Source organism: Equus quagga, chromosome 6, assembly GCF_021613505.1.
Source record: "Equus quagga isolate Etosha38 chromosome 6, UCLA_HA_Equagga_1.0, whole genome shotgun sequence".
NCBI classification, from domain to species: Eukaryota; Metazoa; Chordata; class Mammalia; order Perissodactyla; family Equidae; genus Equus; species Equus quagga.
The window spans coordinates 66,247,180-66,254,690 of record NC_060272.1 but is presented as its reverse complement, the minus strand read 5'-3'; positions in this window follow the sequence as shown (position 1 = coordinate 66,254,690).

Below are 7,511 nucleotides of genomic sequence, written 5' to 3'. Positions count from 1 at the left end.
TAAAACATAGACTCGTTATAAAGTCTAATAGTGAGATTGTCTGAAGATTATAATTGTCTGGGAATCTGCAACAAATTGTTCAGACTCCAAGATTTGCCTTTTCAGACATGAGACTAATTAGAAAAACTGCTTGCATTATCCTGTAATTAGTTCTGCCTTAAGTAGTGTAACTACACAATGGAAAGAGTGAGTAATCTTGCTCAGATGGGAATTTCCTCTAGTAAAGGAGTAAAGGAGTTGAAGGAATCTACTTGAAACCTCAAAGAAAGTACCTGCCTATTATTTATCAAGGAATGTTAATAGGTGCAAGGAAATTGGCCTTTTCTTATCTTGAGATAAGAATTCCATCAACATATACATATTTTTACTCCTCATTTTTAGAATGTACATTACTTGCACACAGGATCCACACTGTGTGTCTTTAATTACTGAATGTTAGAATAAATCTTTACCTACACAAATGCTAGAATTGTCACCTAATTTCGAACGGAATGTTCTTCTATCGTTCCTTGTTGGAACTTGGCCCTAGTGGCAACTTTACAAATCTGTAGGCAAGGCTAGGTAAGTGGTTTGCTTATTTGCTCATCGTATTTATGTTTGTTTCTAATAAGATCAGTTTTTAATTTGAGGAATGACATCTTTTTTGGCTCTTCACATGACCACGAATGTCCTAAACTCCTGATGATTTGTAAACCACAAGATACAGCAGCTGAAATGCATTAGTTTAATAGTAAATAGAGGGAACAGTTTGATCTTATAAAGTACCAGTTATGCAAATATCTCACACCGAATAGTGGTCTTAGTAGTGGCAATGTTTCAGCCACAGCTGGTTTCCCAATGTACTTCAAGAGATTTTTTTTTGCATATGATCTTAAAATTCCAAATTATTTCCAGGATAATTCAGTCTAAGATTTTACCTTGCCCCTTAACATGTTTTAGCTTTCATAGTATTGCTGAATAGTTACCCAAGCAAAGCATGGAGGAAATATTGAATCATAGATGGATTCAGCAATGGAAGTATCTGTGCTATCTCAGTCCTCTAAGTGAAGAAAGGGAGAAGTATCTAGGATGGGCTGAAGTGCAGGAGACCATCAAAGGACACCTTGGAGGTAGATAAAGCCACATAGGTACAAAGGAAGAGTCGACGGAATTGACCGCTGCCTGTTAGGCATCCTCATCTCACAGGCATCTCAAACTTAACACATGCAAAGCTGAACTCCTGATCTTGCCCTGCCCTAAACCAGCCCTGCCAGGGTCTTTCCCATCTCAATTTATAATAACTTCCTCCTCTTAATTACTTAGCCCAAACATCAAGAAGTCATCTTTGTCTTGTCTCTCTTTTTTTTTTAACACGTAGAAGAAGGCTTGTTGGCTCTACCTTTCAAATATATCCAGAACCCAATAATCTCTTATCATTTCTCAGCCTGATTCTAATCACGATCACCTGAGTACTTAGATTATTGTGGTAGAGACTAAATAGACTTTCTACTTCCAACCTTCTCATCCTTCCTTCAGTCTCTTTTTCCACACAGCAGTCAGAGTGATTCAACTAAACCTTAGTCACGTCATGCCGCTCCTCTGCTTAAAACCCTGTAATTGTTCATCTCATTCACAATAAAATCCAAACCTCCTCTCCTCCACCTCCAGTTCTCTGGCCTCATCTCCTGTTGCTCCATCTTCAGCTGTGCTGGCCCTCTTGCCATTTCTCAAATACTCTGTGTGTGTCCCTGCTGCAGAGCCTTTGCCCATGTTGAAATGCTCCTTCAACTCCATGTCTTTGCTCAAACGGCATTTTGTAAGTGAGGGATTCCCTGACTACTCAGTTTATATTTGTAACCTCATACAATGCTCCTTATCCCCTCCATTGTGTTATTTTTCATCACAATTATCATCTTCTAAGTAATTTAATTTACTTATTTCTTATTTATTTTCCCCCACTAGAGTATAGATTCTGTGACAGTAGGAGTTTTTATTTATTTGTTCACTGATACAACCCCAGCAACTAGAACATTATTTGACATGTACTAGGTGCTGTATAAATAAATGTTGAATGAATAAACGAGGATCTGAGTGAACTGTGCTGAAACGTGACCTTGGCCTCTTCTCTCCACTATCTATTTCTGGAACTATTGCCCCAGCCATGGAGAACAACAGCCATGCCCAGATGGCTGTTTATGTGTCAGAATATGTCTAAGGTTAAATGTTAGTAGGGGCAAAGGAAAATCATTTTGTATGAACTGATAAATTTTTCTGTGTTGTATTACTCCTATCTTTCTGTAACAGGGATAACTGAGATTGACCATGTGGGATTTTAGAGGTAAAGATGAGATTTATAGGTAATTTTTGAGTCAAATTTCAGACCAAGAATCAATGAATGGGTTCAAAGAAACACAGTGGGAAGCCTTCAGAAGTTTTTTTAGGGTGTTTATGAACAAGTCCTCCCTTTTGCAAGTGTTGTGAGTAGTGGTGCTGGTACTGCTGAATTGGGGTGAAAGTGTGTATTTCCAAACTTCTGTGATCATCTCTGATTGGAAAAGTAGCACCATACGTGGCTGCTCCATCCTCTTAGTAGGTCTAATAATGGCCTTAGGGAATCATTGGTACAGAAGATGCCCAAAAAAGGGGAAGAAAGTGGAAGGAAGGCTCCATTCAACTTACACGTTAATAAAGTAGCCATCCTTCCTTCTTTTTCCTTTTTGATTTAAAAAGATCTTCCTGCCATTTTTCAAATTGCTTTCTGTTTTTTAGTTTTTTTATTCCAATTTATGACTTGTCTGGATTTTCCATTAATATTTTGCATGTCGAGGGATACAGTGTTTTAAATCCTATGATTCTCCTGTGCCTAAATTTAGTTTCTAAATTATATCATACATGGGAACCGTAGCCAGGTTAAAACTTGGCAGTTAAAAACTTGGATTCAGTATAGGTTTTCTACGGTTTCTTGGAATCACTCAATATGACCTCTTGATGGGTGGGGCTCTCTCTCTCTCTTTTCTAGTTTCTGGGGATTTCAAAGTTGGAAGTTGGATAAATACAGAACTGATGATATGACTTTATTTGGAAAACGTGATTTTATTTCTATGTATTTCAGATACATGCTATTTTTTTTGTGACCAATGTAAAGCTATAAATATATTAAGAAAACACCTGCGTAGAAATGTGTGCACACTTAAAAAACTGTTAGCTTTAAAACATAAAACGTTTTATTGTCTTCTGTCTTTATGTGGTAGATTATAGTCACTTTTGTCACTCTTCAGGAGTTCCCAACCCGGGAACACTTGCACATGGATTGTTGAAGATTGATTCAGGATATGGAGAGACGAGTTAATGGCAAAGAGCCAAGAATGAGAATTTTTTGAGAAGCTGTTATTGTCTGAATACTATGTTAGGTTCTCCCCTCACCTTAATCCATTTAATACTTACAGCAATCCTGTGAGGTAGCTGTTATTTCCCCTAATTTTCTGAGTAATGAAAATAGGTTTCAAATTGCATAATTGACCTAAGGTTGTGCAGAAATTGTGGCTAAGCTAGCATTCCAAGTTGCCTAGTCTTGTATAACTCTGAAGTCCAAGTTCTTTCAACTTCATCCTGCAGAAATGGGAGTCCCAGTGGCTTGAATAATAAAGGTTTTCTTGTTTTCTGGCCCAGTCGTTGACTCATCTGCTTCCTTAGCCATCCTCTCTACCTGGTTTATGAATTATGGTGCCATCTCTTAGGCTTTTTCTCTGCCATTTCTGTGGTTACTACTTTATTGAGTTTAGTCCAGGTTGTTTTTGTTTTTGTTTTTGTTTTGCTGCTAGTTAAATTGAAATATCTTTCTTTGTTTTTTTAAAAAGCTATTCATTTAAATTTTTCTGTGGAAAGCTTTAAGTATACACAGGATTCCACATGGAAGTTCTGGTAAAACTCTGGCTAAACAAAGGATTCAAGTAAGATTTAATCAAAATACAGAAAGGAAACAGACTTAAGTGGTTCTGAGCATTTTCTCAGAAGAATTGGGACAAGCACTAGCCTGAAAAGCTATATCATTTAAAAGATATTTCCCCCTTCAGTATTCTTATGGGAATTAACAACACAAATAACAAAACCTCAAGATTATTTTGTTTTATGAGGTATGGTAAGGAGATGGGATAGGAACTGAGTATACTGTTAATGGGGCCGTAGCATTGAATCTGGGGAGGCAATGGCAGAGGGGCAGGAGTGGGAGATGCAGGTTTGACAGTTGGTACTCCCATTCTCCCTTACTCTTTCACATCGCAACTTCTGTTTCCAAATTTTCTGATCTGCAACAACCAGGATGAGAGAAGGAGCTCGTTTGTGATATGGGTGGGCATAGAAATTTATAAAGTGCTTTAAAATATATTATCTTATTCAATCTTTTTAACAAATGTATGAAGTGGGTAGCACAGTGTATTACTTGGCTTTGTATGAGTTACAATACCCAAATCTCAGTGCCTTACAACAACAAAATTTGTCATTTACATTTTCTGTAGGCTGTAGATTACATTGCTGCGGCTTTGCTTCCTGTGTTGTCTTCATTCTAGAATCTGGGCTGAAAGAGCAGCCTCCTTACAGGTGTGCTGTTCTAATGGCAAAGAGATGGGACAAACATCACATTCCACTGGGCAAAACACGTCACATCGCCAGCTCCGAAGATGGTGGGTGAAAATGTACATTCCTCTCATAGGCAGATAATAATAGAGTGTACCATTGGCAAGTATTATTATTGTGATTGTGTTTCTCAGTTTGTAGAAGTGGAAACCAAGGTATAGAGAAGTTAGATAAATTGCCCAAGTTCAAGCTACTGACAAGTGGCAGAGGTCGATTTGAAATTCAAGCCTGACACAAGGCCATTACTTTTTCTATTATACCAACAAGAATAGCATTTCCTTCATTTACCAGTCCATCTTTGTTGCCATTTGCCTTAAGAACAGTTTTCCTTCTAATGATCTACTAGAAAATTTATGTAGTTAACCCATGCCCATTATGCTACCTTTCCTTCCAATCCTCCAAGCAATGGCTTTAACATTAACCTTCAAATTCAAATGATTTCAGAGTGAGAGAAGTAAGTATTAGAAAATTTACAGATAGTCCTTTCTTAGATGAAAGCTTGAATTAAAAAGTAAAATCCCTTTTCAACACTGGAACTAGTGTAACAGTTGTAGTTTAATAAAAATTTGTCCTAACTCCCATATTTCTTTGCATCAATTAAAGACATAGTCTTTAAAAGAAAGCCAAATGTAATTTATAACGGTGGTTTTGTGGGCCTTCACTGATAAGGAATTTTGTGAGCATCTCTGGAATGGGGAGCACTGTTAACTGAATGGTGATGTGACCCTGAATTATGTCCAGTGCAGTCTCCCATGAGTTCTCTCAACCTCAAGCTAGGAGGGCTGCTGATTTTTCTCAGAACACTTAGGTCCCTTCACTGTCTCCGCTCTGGGTCTTGGCTTAGTGTATTGTCCCTTTAGCCTGAAATGCGTCCAGCCTGCTCCACCTTCCCCATCACCAAGGTCTAATCCTAATAATCTTCTGGGCTCCATTCTTAAATTCCTTCACTTCAGGAAGTCTTTTCCAATTTCCTCAAATTCAAATACAAACACAGATACAAATCTTCTTTAAAAATCCAAACAATGCTTTGCTTAAACTCTAGTATGCCTTCCTAATCTTTTGCCCAATACCTTTCTTCTAAGAGATGTGTAACAGATAGTTTTGAAAATTGAAATAGATTGAACTAATATATTTGCTAAATTGACAGTTTTCCAGACAGTGTGTGGAGTTGATGCATATCTTTATTCAACGAAGAGTTACTGAATGCCTCCCATTTGTAAGGACAATTGCCTTGCCATTAATGACATAGCTAAAGAGTGATGGATTCAGGATTGAAATTCAGTAAGCCAGTACTCTTAACTACTTGGATATCAAGAGCTGGAGGTTCCTGAATGCTAGGTGGCTTCACTGTTGGGCGGATATTAGTTCTCTTTCTTTCCCTGAAAAATTGTATGAGGTATTTCACCAGTGCCTCTTTAAGCTACTGTTTAGTCTTGGTTTCAAAATTGCCATTAAAACCATTTTTTTCTATTAATATAAGATGATCGCATTAAAAGTAAAATAACATTTCCTGGGTGGACTGTATTGGGAAAATTGCACTGCCCAGGGGAAGGTTCAGGTTCTGTGGGTCCTGAGCTTACACAATTTGTTTTTTCGCCCTCTTTAAGAAAAAGAAAATAAAACTACAAATATAAAAACAAGCATGACACGTTTAGCATAGGAAAAGAAATCATGATAATTTAAGTGCTGGAGGTTCAGCTCCTTTTTTCCTAAGCTGTCTTGAGGCAATGTACCAGAAAGGCATGCACAGAAATGCTTCCTTATTGCCACTTGGCTTCTCCTCCCCACCTAGCATACTCCACAACTCCTGGCCACTCCCAGCATTCACAGGGACCCTGCAAGCGGGGCTTTATTCCCTTCCCAGGAAGTCCACCTCTGGTCCTGGCAATTCAAAAATGATGGTCAAATGGCATTGGTTTTAGTCTCGTATGAATTTTTGGTTAATTTTCTGGACTTCTTGGTACCTTTTCCCAAGAAATGGAGATATTTTATTAGGAATGGCCTTTTGAGACACGAGTTTCTTTCTAATTAAAAAAAAGGTTGCTTTTGACCATAGCATTGGAGGGAGTATTGTCATCGTAGAAGCTATTTGGCATGAATATAATCCCTTTTTGGAAATATTTAAATAGAATATGAAATAAATAATGAAAATCTGTTCTTAAGAAAACAATGCTGTCTCTAAGGGATTTAACTGAGGTTTATGTGGCTCAGACATTATGTTCAGAATAACATTACCCAGAATCAATCACTTCAATTTTTAAAAATCTTGGAAATGACTATACTTTGTTGAAGGATTTAAGTCATTTTTTCCTTAAATCTTTGTTGAAGTATTGGCCCTGCAAACACATTGAGACCACTGGAAATTAGTTTTTTTGGTGTAGTATTGAAAAGTGGCAGCAGAGGGCCTCATTGCAATGTGCTGAATTTTTCTTTCTGCAAGAAAGAACATTTTCTCTCCTTTGCTCTGCATCTGGTCTCTCATTTTGAAACTCGCGTTATGTTTACTGTATTTGAAAAAAAAACCCCACCAACCTTTTAAATAAAAATTTTACCATATTGAGAATGTACTGTGCAATTTAAGCCTTAAAAACAATTAACTTTTTTTCTTGATTCCTAAGAAGGCATTGAAAATTTGACATTTTTTTCCACTTCCTTCCACAGCAGTAAGGAATTGTATATACGCTCTTTTGCTTTTCCTTACAGGCTGTAACTTTCTTTATAAGACCATCCAACTTGTTGGCAGGTTATTATGAGAACACATTTATGTAAATTATGTACTTTATTCAAAGATCAAAAAAATTACATGGCAGCAGTTCATAATGTAATACCACACATTGCATTTTCCAATTACCTTTCAGCTAATTGTGCTCAAGTTCTAACAAAGTATCTCCTATAATTTA